At 43.9% G+C, this 16,714-nt stretch overlaps 1 protein-coding gene across 4 annotated transcripts in view; it reads left to right on the top strand.

Moving 5' to 3' along the window:
* Positions 1-2,409: 2,409 nt before the first annotated feature.
* The window catches only part of LOC144476010 (uncharacterized), a 396,477-nt gene continuing 382,172 nt past the window's right edge, over positions 2,410-16,714 (top strand). For 3 of the 4 annotated variants that reach the window (XM_078192512.1, XM_078192510.1, XM_078192514.1), the window contains exon 1: positions 2,410-2,502. The gene's annotated coding sequence lies outside the window, so the exon portion shown is untranslated. Of the gene's footprint in view, positions 2,503-10,325; positions 10,409-16,714 lie in introns of those variants that run through there. The other variant, XM_078192511.1, reaches the window with a different exon arrangement.

Raw genomic sequence — 16,714 nt, 5'->3', positions numbered from 1 at the left:
TTGTTTTAGATTTAATTGTATGGTATTCTCGAAAGGAAATATTGGAACAAATAAGATAATATTATGCCATGTGATTAATTAAATAAATATAAAATGGTAGAACAGTATCTGATAATATAGAACAATAACATGCATAGATAAAGTAGGAATTTTATTTCTGCTACATTTACGAATGTTTTATAATATCACAGATGAGGTATAGGAGTAAATCTGAAAACCAATGCAGTCTTTAGGACCTTCTGCAGGTCCTTAAGATCCCTGCATTATTTCAATGTTGTGAATTAGTTATCGAACTAGTATTGGACTTAAGACTGCTAGCACGAATGAAGTATAGCAATAGACTAATCAGCAATCACCATTGTGGAGAAAACATAAGCACATACGAAATATAAGAGTAGTAATATTTTTAGTAATATTACAAATTACAATATACTTTCAGTCAAGGGTGATATTAAGCCGACAGCTGCTAATTAAGAATTCTTTTTGATACTATAAAACATATATTTTAAAACTTGACAGCTTTAAAAATACAATGCTGAAACATTATATTCATTTAAAAGCTATCAATACTTTTAACGAAAGCTTTAAAGCAATTTGTTTTCCGCTCGTATGATTCTTAAGTCCAGTTCAAAAATCTTTTTTTGATTATACATTTATTATCTCTTATTTTTATTAACCAGTCGTAGTAGAAATGCAGTATGGATGACATTCGATTTTTACCAACGTGGCTAAATGTACGAGCTATCGGTAACATTGGACGTAACCCTCAAATGGTACATCAACAGCCTCAGGATCCATATAGATATTGCATTTTATGAGCAATGTTTCACTTTTTTAGGACTCTAAAGCTCTCTTACCGTTTTGTAATGTCCTCAGCATTTCCAATTGTTTACAAAAACTGAGCACGGTAACAAGAATCGAATATCCTGTATACTTCATTTCTACTACGAGTATTGAATATTATTTGGAAACAATAAGCGTAAACGGCGCAAACATTCAAATGATGGAATTTTTATGAATTGTTGAGCAATTATTTGTACCAATTGTATAATTAGTGATGACGATGGGTATTAAAAATGTTAACAAATTTATAGCATTCTTTTTAGGTTTCAATATTTATTTTTATATATCCTACATTTTATAATACTACCTTTGAATAGTAATATAGTACATTATTATATTGTACAATACAATTTTGGAAAAAAATGTTAAACGCAAAAATTACTCGATTACAAGGCGCAAATACAACTGCAGTAGAGACTTTCTTATGCGACCATTTATTTTTATAATATGGGACTCAAACGTTCTATTATCTACTGATTGTGTTATTTACATATATTATTAACTAGTAAAGGACTTGCATGAAAATCTCAAATAAGTTCGTTATAGCACCACATCATTTTCTATAGAGTCGGTAATTCAGATCCTGAGCGAAAAGAAAGCTAACAGATTCTAAATCTGTAGTATAACAGTCGTCAGGTTCAACTATACCCTGCAGATAAGATCCCGTAAGAAACCTCATCTGTGATGCAATGCCTGTAGGGACCTGTACCAATTAGTCTATACCAGTTTAAACTGATTAGCACGAATCGAGTATTCTGTACACTGTAATTCAACTGAGGGTTAGTGTAATTTAGTTGTACGGAGTGCTATAGTTATTTTCAAACTTGCTTCGAGGGTACCGCAATCGCGGACCATTCTGATTGTTTCTCCGATAAAATTGTTTAAATAAGGCCGTGACATTTATCTTGATTCGGATAGGATAAAAATTATTTGTGTACATTCTAAAATTACTTTATTTAAAAAATGAAATACTTGAATATATATTAACAATAGAAATAAGACGAAGCTATCGATTCTGTAATAAAACTACGTAAGGGAGAGTCTCCATCGACCAGTCGTATATGCAACACGTATACCTTGTGAATGTTTGATAACTACTTCTAGATGGTCAATACGGCAGGTAACTGTAACACCAACGTGATATACCACCCCTTATCCTGAGAACTACGCGAATGGACACGTGTTGCAACACTGTGGGGCGTCCATAACGCTCTCCCACCACTTCCTGCGCAAACAAATCAAAATCCACATAGAAAGTTCAAAACTTCACTGAAACTCAAATTGCAACATGCATGCTTACTCGTTAGTTGTCAATTAGTATAATTCGCTGATAATCGAACTGGTATAACTAAAAAGCAATGTGCTATGTTGATTTGTACGTGTGAAACAACTGCATGAAGAACCATTTTCGAATCTAAAAGTGAGTGTTACTAAAAAGAAGGGGAATAGCATGGAAAGTGTTGAATTACCTGTAAGTAGTATAGTTTAAGAAGTTTGTAGTTTACAAATGAAATTTAATGAAATGCCAAAGTTCTTTCTCGTGATGATTATAGGTGTCAAATGAAATATAGTTTCATTAATGATACATAAGGAGGACGCATTACTTTTTTAAAATAAAGCTTCAGTAATCTCAATTTTCATCGATAAAAATTCAGTTTGGTAAGTTTCTTATATTATTTTATTTCATGTTTCAATTAAGGTATAGCCAGGCGATAAAATAAAAATTGGAATCATAAATTACGAATTTAATGCTCGAGGGTTAAACCTTCGACTGTATTTTAGTTACTAAAGCGTGATCGTTAATGACGTTAATACATTACTGCATGAAAGTTACACGTCAGCCACTTTTGTTCTCATTTTCTGTCTGGATTGCCGTCGCGTCGGCTGTACTATTGCCGGCGGTTAATAGCTCCGGCTTTCAGTATTTATGTTTCCTCTTGCTTCTGATCGTACCCGGCGCGATTTTTAGAAAATTTGTTTATAGAATCGAAAGCGGGCACCAATTATTTAAGAGCCGTTATTCTCCTTTTTATGATTGGTCGGAGTTTCGAGACTTCGCAAATTACGGGTGTAATGGCTGGACTAGTTCCAGGTCACAAGCGAGCAATTGAATGTTCTTTTAAACTCGTTTTAATAACTTACTCTCCTTCCACGTGCATTAGTTGGCTGTATCCAATACCTCGTCGCGTTCTTGTCGAAATAGAACGTTCGTTTCAGTTTGATTACTGCGCTTATAAATATATGAGATGTTTCCGAACTGATAATACAAGTGAAAAAGGTTGTACATGCAACAATAAAACGTAAAGGAAGTATAACATTTTTATTTGTTTAAGCATTCAGAAAAAAATAGAATTGGTAGGCCATTCGTATTTACCGGGTATAAATACTATTATCTGATTATTCAATTTCTAGAAATTAATTCAAATTTTCATATGTTTCATTCAGGTCTACAGGAAATAAAAAACAAGCAAAAAATTGTTGTTCCTCCTCGATTTATTTTTGCATGTTGATCCACCCTTAACCACTTGTACCAGTTTGGAAACAACAACGGTTTAAACACCGAAACATTGATCGGTGGCAGAACTGATTAGCGTGTGTTGTGAAATTGTAACACGATCCCAACGAACAAGTCAGCATCCGCTGTCTGTTTTTGACAATATTAGTATTCCCGTTGTTATCGTTACATTGGTAATGCGATTGTTCGAAGTTCTATTCAGTAAATTGAGGAAACTTCATCTCATTAAATCAAGCAAGCAGGTGGTACGTATAAGAGGGAGTCTTCTTACCGCTCGGCAAGTTTAGATGCCCAAGTAATTACGAGTGAAAACTTCGGCCGCGCATGCAGAACTTTCCTCGGTAAACCGAAAGAGGTACAAAGTCTCCCGAGCCGGAAATGAATAGGCAGTTCCCATGAATTTACCTCGCGAAAATTATACCCGGTTTTCTTCGCGAGTTGTACGTTTCTTCGCGGATTTATTATTACCTAGGTGGGGGGTGACGCAGGCGGGGGGCGGGCAGACTCTCTTGAAAACGGTGCTCCAGATCCGAATAAAGTTAACGTAACGAACGACGATGACCCATCCACTTTGAATGCTGCCAGGCAGTGCGGATCCGATCAAAGGTGAGAAAGTCTTTAAAGCGGCGTGAGCGTTTTTAATTCTTTTGATAAGAGGTGACGACGGAAGGTGTTAAAAGCAGCACTCGAACTGAACCAGATCACCAATAATATTTTATTAATGGAGGTTATTCAAATTTGTCTTGCAACTGCCGTGGCCGTTTATATTCCACCAGAATAATCTATTCGCTACGCGCCGATTAAGTTTCACAGCGATTCAAATTGCCGACTGTCGATATTCGGCCAGGGGACGCGCACACCCTGACAGGAGCCTTTTGCAAATGGTCTCGCACACCTGGCCGACGGCTTCTCAACCGCGGGGGACCCCTTTAGGATCGGAACAAACCAAAGGTCAATTAAGTCGACGATGCAAACCGAGTGACGAGTGGTGGAGGCAATGAACGAGAAGACCTAGGAACGGCCAAGTAGATCTGATCGCGAGTAACGATCAGTCTGAGCCGAGAACAAACGGGTTCGCACTCCCGGAGCTCAACGAAACCAATGAAACGGACATGATCTTTTTTGGGAGATCAGGCTCGAATTTGCGGAACCAATCCCGCGTATCCAATAACACGGAACCGGTCCCGGAGATGGCGAGGCTCCGCTCGGAAGTAACGAGCCAACGGGAGAAAAAGGACAGGGGAAAAGTGGAAGAGATTTTGGGAGAATCGTTGGGAGGAGAGGAGATAAGGTCGCGGCGTACACAATGGGAAATGCGTACGGTCGGATCCGAAGTCCGGCGAGCTGGAGAAGAACATTGAACGGAACGGGCCAGACCGGGCTAGAACGGGACACAGGCATCGATCGGATTCCGCTGTGCGCGGGTGTAATGAAAAGCATCTTTAAGAGTAGTACAGCGGCGTCTCGAAAGGGGAGGGGGAGGGGCGAGGGGGGGTGAGGTTGGTTCTGGGTGAAGGTGGCCTGTAGGGAACGCGCGCGGTCCGGGCGGCGCGGAGATTCTGCGAGACTATTTATATAGCTTGCCATCCAGAAACTTTGCGGGAACAATTTATTACGGATATACGTACCATTTAGAGACGCTAAAGTTATTATGACACAGAAGTTTATGCACGATAAAGGGGCGGAGAAAACTCTGTTATTCAATTGATGGCATCACCGCGCGCCGACTATAACGGAGGAGCTTTTTTGGAATTTCCTCCTTGCTTTTAGCAAGTCTGCTCTTTTTTATGTTTAGCATGTCTTGAGCTGATCTTTTCGTAAAATTGGAAGATCGACGTGGTAATAGGGGAACTTTGGTAAAACTTGGTTTATTAAAAAATACAATTTAAAAATGTGTATCTCATAATTAATCCATTTATTATATTATAATTCACAGTTCTTCTAGAACACATTACACATTAGAAAATTAATAATAATCAAACTTTTCATTATGTTCTAAATATTTATGGAACATAGCTGAACGTCCACAAAGGGTTAAGTAAATCATGCGAATGCGGGTGACTGTATCCGGAAGTGGGAGTTGGGAGTTTTTACAGAGACCCGTCCGTTAGTCGATAAAAGGGTACACGCAGCTCCCGGGTCGGCAGATTTGGAAAACTGCTCTTCTGCTTTCGCGTCACTTACCAGCCGCTGCGCGGCCTAGGGGTTGCCCCGTGAAATATGTAGACTCTTCTCGCGACTGCTGGTTTATTAGATTTGATCCACGTCGTTTAATGGAGGAATAATTTTCGCCTTATCTTGGTCCGGATGCGGGATACGAATTTTCAGAACCGACCTCTGGATTATAATTCACGTAGCTTAAATGTATCGCCCCTGATGCAGCATTCTAGCAGTGGAATCGCAGCAAGGTGCACGCAAAGACACCGGTGTCCGAATGAAATTTCTTTAGAAATAACTCATGAGATTGTCTGTGAGCTTACCAAAATGAGAAAATATGTATATTCTTTTGAGAGCATGAAAAATGAGTGCACACTTTAGCTGTCTCCGCTGGATTTTTCTTTTCCGAAACGGAACCGGAAAAGAAGGGAAACAGATTCTTACTTTATATTCCGTCGAGAATAAAAGTAGAATGCGTAAGACCTTTTAACCGCATCGGAATTAAACTCTTTAATACGCTGATATACATATATTATAATAGACGCGTATCGCTGAAACGAAAGTAATAAAGTTCGACGACGCGTCCACGAAGATTTAGAAAGGAAGGAAGCGCGGAGAACAATTGAAGATATAGAGACGACGGGAATGATCGTATAGGAAATGACAATATCCACTTGTTACGTTTTCTAAACCTCAACGGTTTGGTTTCCGCGACGCCGGGAGTAAGGAGTGGAAAGGGAAGGGGATAACGGAGAATTCGCTAGGAGAAGGGGGACAGAAGTCACGGGAAGAGGAAAATGGAAATATCCGTATGTCGAAAGAGATAAGTGAAATGGCGATTGTGCTGGGTAGGACGGATAGAGACAGAGAAAAAGACATGTCGGCAAGCGTCGCCGTTGCCAGGGCAATGAATCGCGGATTGACGCAGGCGTCACGACGTCCGGCCACGCGCACACCCGTTTCCTACCCCCTACGAACCCCTTCGAACTCCTGTCGGAGCGTGCCACTGCTTAAGGCATGCACTACAATAGACGTTTTCTTGCCCGACGCAGTCGGTTGAGCTTACGAGATTTACCGCATTATGATTTACACGGAAAAGTCTCCCGGCGCGAACTACCGCTCTCAGAGGTTTTACGAGTCGTCAAAGGATTCCTCCTCCAGCTTTCGCTTGCCTCATTCGCTTGTCCCTGACGCCGCAACGCAGATTTCGTTTAATTGAAAACGTTTCGAATAGTTCTGCCGAGAATCTGTTCTATTTACGGATTCAAAGTTGACACGACTGAAAAATTAGTAGGAAAATCAGTTAAATTTTTTTTCTGTATTCAAAACTACGGTATATACACGTTCACGTAATTAGAAAGAGGTCTCCTGACTTTTAGTTTCCAACTTTTGATAGAAGGATGCTATCTATAAAACCATCTGCTGTGAACTTTTCCTGTCTATTAAACATTTGTATAATTCATTATGTCAGTTGAAACTTTTAAGAAACTTTATTCACTTTATCGTATTTAAAAATAGTAAACATTTGTAGGGCGACATAAGTAAATTGATGTTTCAGTGAATGAACTGCTAATTCTTTTGTTTGGACAGAGTGCGGGGAAAGGGGGGGGGGTGTAATCCCTAGTTACGCCAATGCGAGTACACCTGCCTATTACAACAGAAAATTTGTCTCCACAGTCAGTTAATGAGGGTTTCCTGCTTCACAAATAAACGGAAAAGCAATTATCACGAGTACGAGGGAAGCCGCATCTCTTGGAAAACACTTTTGAAACTTGTTTAAAAAGTCGCTGAAATATTGGCGGGATCTCGCGTAGGCGACTGATACGGCAATTAAATTGGCTGGTATCTGAGAATCGGTGGTCGACGAGATCGTTCCAGCACTTCCGGAAGTTCGGCCCATTTGTGTACGGCCAGGGACGTGTTTCATCGTGGACGGGTGTTCGTGTGAGCGCGCTTCATAGTGTAACGCGCCTTCTTCCCCGGCGAAGAAGCTCGGCCGGAGCGTTCGTTCTGTTCACTCGCTTGCAAGTTAGCAGGCAAACGAGAATAAAGATAGAAAAGATCGGAGGCGCGCGCGGAATACAGCGTATGTCGTCGCGGCAGCGTCGACGTTTTCCATAGCCGGGCTGGAGGGGCGGGAAAGTTGGGCGAAACTTGGAGGAGAACTAGACAAGGCGTCGCAGTGGGAGAAAAGGAGAGAGAGAGAGAGAAAGAGGAAGAGAGTGAGAGAGAGATAGAGAGAGAACGCGCGATCGGTTCAGCGGGGCTCCGACGGGGGTAGAATCGGAATGGAAGGAGGGATAGATTCGGCGGCGGAGAGAGAGACGATGGTCGTCGATGTGTAGAGAATTGGGTTGTCGCGGTGTTGGTAAACGTAGAAAAGACGTAGGGGTGACACAGTGGTGGTAGTGGAGGGTAGAGTCGATGGTGTTGGTACCGGTACCGGTGGCGGCGGTGGCGATACGGTGGTGGTAGTGGTGGTGGTTGGTGGTGGTGGCAGCGTGTCCCGACGCCGGGAAAGTTTCGCTGAGAAGCGCGCGGAGTGTGAGAACGAGGCGCGAGCGAGAGAGGGTTCAATGGAGAAAGAGAATAAGAGCGAGAACGGTCTCACAGGGTTGGAGGTAGGGAGTAACGGGGGGATGGAGAATGAGAGTGAGTTTGGAGCGAGTCCGGAGGACGGCAACGCGGTGCGGGCAAGGTTTTCGTCTCCAGTTCCCGCTAAGCGGCCGACAGGATTGGAACGAGCTGGCTGTACACGGTTGCACACGCGGGGGTAACGTGATTGTCCAGGTAGCGTGCGCGGTGTGGGGGTGGTTGTTTGCAGCGCGAAAGAGCACACGCGGCACGCGCTACCGACAGAACGTCCGGCCCGTGGTGGCGTGTGTGACCGACCGAGCGCGGCCGGTAATAACGACCGTAAAATAGCATATAGTAGAAGTGGAGGGGGTGGTTTGCCATGCGGGGGGGGGGGGGGTGTCGAACAGGGTGTCAAATGGGGAGGGGAGGGCGGCTGCGATTGTTGCACGTTAGAAGTTACGCGTGCTACCGTGGTACTCGAGTTCACGCGTGGTACTACGGCCGACGACGACGAGCGCAGACTGCGTCTTTCTCACCCTCGGCCGCGACTGCTCGGTCTCCGCTCTCCGCGCTCCTCCCTGGTCCCGTCCTTCGCCCTCCTCCTGCAAGCCTCCTCCTACATCTTCTCTGCCTCCTCTTTCTCCTGGTTTTCCTTCGACGGACTCCTACTCTCGCCGGTCCCCGTCTCTCTCTTTCTCGTATTCTCTACCCCTAGTGAGATATTGATTTCCCTTAGCTGACTCCCACGAGGGCAGGCGGCAGGCAACCAGGTACGGCTACCACCGCGAGTAGACAGCTTCCGACGATGAGAAGGAAATCATCGCATGTGTGTCGAGTATGCGCTTTCCAAGTTTCAGCGGCCCCGAAGATCATCTCCTCGAAAATCCCCGAGAACGGTCCGCCTCGACGCTTCTGTGCGTCGCGTCGCGTCGCTTCGATCAGTTACTGCAACTCTGCACCGAAACTCGAATCATGCCGCGCTTTTCTCTATGCTCGCCACCACCACGTGTTACTCACGTTCGCATGACTCTCAACCCCCTCGGAAACTTTCTCGAGATCTCGCTCCGCGCTCCACGGCCGGAGTTTTATCAGCTAGCGCTGCCGTGGTCTAATGAGAAAATTTAATGAAAGGACTTTCGAATGTTACAGCCGCGTGCCTTGACCTAAGACAATGCGTTGAATTTGCGAGCGCAATTGTCCATCTTTTTAACATGAAATCGATGCAAACACTTTTCGAGAAAGGCTTCGTCACTGGCCGCGAGCTCTCTGATCAGTTTATAGAATCGATTCCGCAACCATTAGCGATAATCTGACTCCCTGCATACTTTGCTCGCCAAGCACTCAATCCTCGATCATTCTGCGGCGCGATTCAATCAACGGTTGCGCCGCACCAACTTCGGATTAATTTCCTCTGTTGCGCGTCGAACTCCTTCTTAAATAAATACTTTTCTTCTCCAGCATCTCCCTCCCCCCCTGGCTTCACCCCTGCGGGGAAGGGGCGGCTGTGCTGCTCGGGAATTCGTATGTATACCCGAAGAAACTTTTGCGAAGTAATCCGCCATCTTGGTTCCTGCGCATTGCTGGCCGGCGGATCCGCGAGTGACTTGAAACTTTTTTATTTACCGCGTTCATGCTTACACACAGAGACAAAGAGGGTCGAAGAGGGGAACTGTTTCCCCTACCGAAACTCGGGACGGGGGTGCACGTATCTGTCAACCCCCACCCGAGGGCTCGTGCCGCTCGCCGCTTTCCAGCAAAGTTTTCCCGAGATCCTGGAGACTACGAGCGATGTTGCGGGCGGAGAGGGGGAATCTGTGCGTGGGAGGGGAAAAGCGAGACCGCTTTCTAGCAGCGTGTGCTCACCGGGATCCCTTTTCAGCGAATTCTAACCTAGTAACGAGTTTGCTCTGTCGGTAACGCCGGACGCGTGCCAGCGATAAACGTGTCGCGTGTTGCGGTGACAGTGGGATGAGTCTCAAAGTGGAATAGGAACTGAATGATCAGCCGCGATTTCGGTCTCGATCGCGGCAATAATCGAACACGTTGGTCTCTTTCGAGATCGACCCCGCGTTCCGCGCGTAATTCGATGAAACGAGCAAACCAGGATCAGAAGAGCCGCGTCAAGAAGGATTACACGTTTCCGTGACGATGGTCGGCGAAACGTTCAGTGACAATCGGAACCATTTGTTTGCGCTGGTGAGAGTGATCGGATTTGATCGCGGGGACTGCACCCGCTGACACGATGCTCGAGCTGTGTTTTAGACTAGAAAGGATTACTGGATGATCGTGACAACTGGCCTGCAACTTGAAAATCACGTACGTATCTCTCTGTAGTGATTGGCGACGATCCGCAGAGATCTACGCCATGGATCGATATCGTGGATCTCTCGGGGAACGTCTACGGGATGCGCGAGAACTTTTCAAACTTTTCGAACCGGCGGATTTCGGAGCGCCGCGCTCCCGAATCCGCCGTTTATAGATTCGACGATCGCTGAATCCGTTTGTCTGGAATTTCTTTTTGCAAATACGATGCTAGACCGATAGCAAGTTGAGATGTTATATTTTAATCCGCGACGTCCGCCACGAGCCGCCTCCAGCGTGCGGAATAGGTCAGCTGATCATTTACCAGACACTATACATATAACATTGCTTGTTGTGAGAGAGTATCAACGCTTTTGATTATCGGGATTCCGTGCGCGCAGACTCAATGTGAGATTAATCCTCTGTGAGCTCACCCCTTCCGCTATGAACTTACCAATACACGAGCCGGTCGCACGTTCGAAAGTTTCATGAGCGTCGAAAAGTTTCGCAGTCCCGCAGCTGCGGGGATTTGATCGAGCACCGAGAATTTCCGTGCTCGCACACCAGACCAATTGTTTCTTGCTTGTTGCAGTACGTAAATGCGAGGACGCGCGGCGGTTATTCGTGCTCGCGGGATCGATTACCGTGATTTCGTAGCTCCTAACGCGTCGAACTAGTTTTTCAAAGGATTGCAGCGTCAAATGGTTGTCTCGCCGTTCGTTGTTGCGATCGCGCGACTCGACGCCCGCGCCGCGTTTCATTTCGTCTCGCGGATCATTCGGAAAGGTCGGAAAAGTCTCTGTGTTGATACAATATAATGAGCTTTACGTCGATGTGTGAATCGCGCCGCCACGTACGAAGCGTTTCAATATCACGTCGGCCCGCTGGCAACCGCACTGAATCGTCGCGCGCGTAATCCTCCGTCCGAAATTTCTTTCTACGATTATTTCGTTTTGATATACACGCAACGTTCTCCCCTTTCATTTCAATTCCGTAGCCATTAACGTACCCCTTCTCCTTTTTGTTTCCACCCCCCTCCCCCGGCCTTTTTTCCCGTTTTGCTTTCTTTCCACTCTTTTTTCGTTTTGTTGGTTTTTATTTACTCGACACGCGACATCCGCGATCTGCTATTCATACAAATGGATTGCCGGCATTAAATTCGAAGCATCGCATTTTTGTAAAAAGCCTAGCTCAAGCACGAAATCCCCACGGCATGGAACTTGACGTCGTGTTCTCGGAACTACATAAAATATCGCGGCGGTCGGGGTAGTTGTTAAAATCTATGTCATACCGGGAGGATTACAAAGCGTTCGCTCCCCGCCCCTCCATCCGCGCGCACGAATCAAAATGATTTTCGAGAAAAAAAGAGCGGGCGCAAATTACGCTCGACAGTTTTTCTGAAAAAGAATTCGAGTATATATACCCCGGCGTGGCCACGAGAACGCCGGAGTTTTGAATCGCGCATAATTGAAGAAGCCATACGTATAAACATCCGCGCTGCCCCATTCGGGATGATAAATCCATGCGAAACATTTAGTAGAAAATGTCTCCTCGAGAGTTCGCCCGCGTAGGCTTCGCGATCGCCTGGCCGCAATGAAAGCGAGGCACCAGATAAGAAGTTCTTTCAATATATCCGGCCGCTTTGCATACAATTAAAGTATAATTTATCATGGTCTGGCGTCGTTTACGCGCGAACCTGCGCACGGTTGTTTCACTACCAGCGGCAATTCGCGGATAATAATTATCGTTAATTAACTCCAACGAAATTCGTTCACACGTGCTCCAAAACATAGACAAGCTCGGCTTTCGCTAAAACAATCTCCCTCGCAGAAAATTTTTCATATTTCCGAGAGAAAGTTCCCGCGCGGATATCACATACTTGCCAGTTCCAGAAGGAAAATTGATTTTGGCAAGTTGCTTGACGGAACGCGATGGACCTAGAGTGTGCTCGAGCATTAACGCACAGCATAATATCCTGTCCCCGTTTAGTGGCACCTCGCAGGCAGTCCGATGTATGAAAAAGTAGAGAGACACTAATTAAGCCGCTATCATTACGGTTCCGCGGTGTAATTCCGCGTTGTTGGCATTGTGCTTCGAATTCCGCCAAGTGGCTGTTGGCCGGGGCTTTTGGGATCCTCCGAAGCGTGGCACAAGGCCTTTCAACTCAAATTCCACGCGCGTGCGTCTCATCGTCGAGGTTGGCGTCGTCGTCAACGACGTCATGCCGTAATCCTGGATGTCTCCTGTTGTTTTCTCCGGCGCGGCCTCGCAAGAACGCAGCTAGAAGTTAATCCGGTGTTGCGTCGCCGTTGCTTCTTTTTCCGTACGCGCGAACATCACCCGGAAGATTCAGCCCCCGATGCTTTGTATCATTTATTACCATGGTGTGCACCCTTTTGGCGCGTCAGACGACGAACGCGGCACGTGTCTAATAACAACAATGGGGGAAGGGAGGGGGAGTGGGGGGCACAGACTCATTAAGTGCGCCTAAATCTGCTCGTATACATTTGTCGCTGTCTTTCGAAAAAGTAGCCAGAACCACCATTATCGCGCGCAAACATTACCATTGTTCTCTCTTTTGGACGGCGCGTATGGTGCGCCATCGAGGTCCACTGAATTTGATGTGGGAAATATTGTCGTAGTATTATAAGTCATGACGGTTGAAAATATTTCTCGACATTACATATTTGATACCGTTTTTAAAATAGCAGAGCATAAATAAGATAAAAATGGCGGATATAAAACATAGCATGGTTTGCGATAAAATGTCTGGCACGCAATGCGTTTTATAATGTAAACATAGTTGGTTGCGGTGCAATTGTAGATCTTCATATTTTCGGCCACTGGTTTCTGGTTTTGTAAATCAAAAGAATTTCGTTGTGTTCCGCCGAGTATGTTCTGTATAATTTATGCCCGGTGCTAGATACTCTTTCTTCTCTTCTGAATAGAGTATGACATACAATTCATAACGTTATAATTTCCTTGCCTCGAGTGTTTACACGTTTCCATTTAGTAATGGGTGGAACGTACCGTGAATTTCGGAATTCACATTTTTGCAACAAACACTGCCGGGGAATGTGCGAGTACTTAAAACGCGATGCATTCATGGCAAGGTTTAGTACACTGGTTTAATGCATTAATACGTACTCTACGCAAAAGTAAATGTCACCAAAGTGATTTCATCCGTCGGCATACATACGCTAACGAGGTTATTAGAGGTATGTAAGCTTCTCCAACGGCCGGAAGAAAACGTGTCGGCAGTTTCTCAAACGTAAATTTATCGTTTTTCTAAGTTCTTGGCGCGGAACTTTTCGTTAACTTCGACACTAAATAAAAATTGGATAAGAAATTGCTAACCTGTCTCGAACTTTGCACATAGAATGTATTTGATTCCCCCAGCTCTTCCGAACTCTTATATAGACGCCACGTTGGCCAAAGACGCGTCAAATAAACAACGATCAAAGTTGGGTTCGCGTCGTTGTACAGTGATCCGATTTAAAAAATTCAATGACATTTAAAGGAAAGCTCAATATTTCCAAATTGAGAATTATCGAATTTCTATTGCTTTAGAAAAGTGTATGGTCCTAATATAATAATATAATATTTTCGCTCAGTATTTATTTCTACCTAATAAGGAATCGTATATTTTCTTAGTCATTATTAACAATAAAATATAAAAAAAGTAACACTGATTGATACTTGATAAAAGAGGGGATAACTTCTGAACTGTAACAGACTTCGTGCCCTAGCAAAAAAGAATATTTTCTATACGACTTGCTTTACATGAAAAGATCATATCCCTCTAGAAACCAATCTGGAAGTTCTAATTGTTTAAACACAACTGCGACACGCGTCGGTCACGGGCACGCTCGACCGTGGATATTTCATAAAACGTGTTGCATAAAACGTTACACATATGAGATATGAATATGAAATACATAATTAGAAAGTAAAAGAAAGTTTTTATAAATGACTTTTAAACAATTTCTTTTACATTGAAAATAGCAAAGAAAATTTGCTAAATTTAATTATTTAACAAATGCGGAAAATATTTAATTATTATTAGTTAGAAATGACTATTTTTTAATTATTTTTTGCGAAAGCTTCATTGCGGTATCTCTAATGGTTCAAAAGTTACAACAACCTCTCTCCAAATTGGTTACAAATTAACCTTATTATTTAAGTTATATTTTTACCGATCGATCGTCACACGTAATTTCCCTCTGTATTCCAACTTTCATCTGTCGTCTGCTATCGATTACGAAACTTTCGACGAGTTTTTGCCGAGCGTGTTCGGTCATTAAACGTTTTGTTTACCGGAAGCACGGACATTTAGAATGAGCAATGGATACAATATTTCAAGCTTCGGTATCCGCTCGCTGGTTTTCGTGCTGACTCCTCGCGAAAAGGCTCGAAAACGTTGAGAAGTTGCGGATGCAGGGACAGATGAATGGGAAGTAACAGATAGCCACTCGTGCGGCTATAATAGACAGGCAAAACTCGGCAAAAGTATTGCCGTTCCATAAATCGATTTACCACCGAAGAAGCTACCACGTGTCGACGTATCATTTGCAGTGCAGAGAACAATCATTTTTCTATAATACCCTTAATTAATCCGATTTAAAGCTTTTCTAAAGAATTATTGTCGTCGCATTCAAAGCTTTCCAGATCGTAGCGAATCCCAATGATTTAGCGTCTACAATTTTTCCACTCGTTATCAAAGCGCTTCGTGCTCTTTCAACCGCGTTGTATCAGCTTAATACTACAACAAAAAAATTCGTCGCATTGATTTAATAGTTGCTTATACATGATAAACACGAAACAGTGTATAATATTTGCAAAATAATTCTAGAATCTAGAATCCAATATTCTATCAAGTAGGAAACAAGCATGGCGGTTCAGACGGTGCAAAAATAATTTCGCGGAAACGACCATCCAAACTTGTATCGCCGTTGAAATTTTTATCGGATTTATCGGAGCGTCGCGTCGGGTTTTCCGGCGAAACCGCGGCATGGTTATCCCTCTCGCTGGCGGATGAGTGGAGAGATCGTGGAACGGTAAATGCCGTCTTTAGATATCCGTTTAGGTAGTTACTGGGTGACTCGGTGAATTTCCCTTGCGGGGTGATCCAATTGTTTTCGCGCAGAAATCTTCGGTATCATGGTCGCGCGGGGGTGTTCCATTGTGTCGGACTGGCCGAGCATCCTTGTTTTTCCCGATCCCGTAATCAAAGTATCGGCATCAGCGCGCGTCCCGATACCACCGCCGTGGCGAGGAAGGAAGTTTACGTCGTAAACTTCGGGTCTTAAGGGTGGAATTATAGTTGAGTAGAGCTTGCGCTAAGCCACGCAGTTGTTACCACGGTGAGCGCTTTAAAAGTTGGTCTCGGGGCGTTCGTGTTCGTACGTGTGGGAGGGCGGGTGGCCGTCGGTCGGGGAAGGAGGCAGAAGAAGTACTAAAAGAAGAAGAAGAAGAAGAGGGGCGCGGAGGAGAAGAAGCCAGAAGAAGCGAGAACGCGCGATTGGGTGGAAAGGGACGCAGGAACGTGGTTAAGTTGCCAGGAAACTTTGGTAAAACTGAAAAGTTAATTTCGTCGTGTTAAATTACTCGAGCGCTCGGGCATTAAACTTGCAAAAGTTGGCCGGATGACTGAAATACGTACCCCTACCGCCGCTTCCCGCCCGCTGTGCCCCCCACTCATACTGGTTTCTTCTGCTCTTACACCCTCCTCGTCCGTGGCCATTGTGCTATCTGAATCCCGATACATCGGAAATGATTTACTTGTTAATTAGTTTGCGTCCGGCGATATTTGAAAAGAATAGGTCTTCCTGTAAGAGAAGATTGGTCAACCGGTTGGAAACAAACAGGCGACACATATTTTAACGTAATAGATAAACAAGCAACAAATATTTCAAGATAACAGGTTAAGTTTACACCTTTAATCCCTTACCCTATAATAATGAGTCAGACTCGTGATACAGATTTCGTGTAAGATCTACTAAATATGAACATTATTCATTTCTTCTACATCGAAATAAAGATAAATTCTTCTCTTATCAAAATCTGGAAACAAAAGCACATAAAGACAATAAAAGAATCAAAAATTGTCTGGTCCTATTATGAAAAATAAGCGTTAATCAATACAGTGCGAAAGGAATCATAGTGCAAGCGTTTAAAATGGTATAACTTTGTAAAACTGATCTAAAGAGCTTGAATTTTTCTGTAAATGTTAGAGGCTAGAATGTCTGCAATATTTTTTCTTTTTTAATTTTACTTTTGCTTGAAATTAAAAAATATTAAACATAAAATATAAAACAACTG

The sequence above is a fragment of the Augochlora pura genome, chromosome 10 (assembly GCF_028453695.1).
Source record: "Augochlora pura isolate Apur16 chromosome 10, APUR_v2.2.1, whole genome shotgun sequence".
Classification (NCBI taxonomy): domain Eukaryota; kingdom Metazoa; phylum Arthropoda; class Insecta; order Hymenoptera; family Halictidae; genus Augochlora; species Augochlora pura.
Note: the sequence above shows the minus strand (reverse complement) of the source record. Positions and strands in the feature narration are given on the sequence as shown.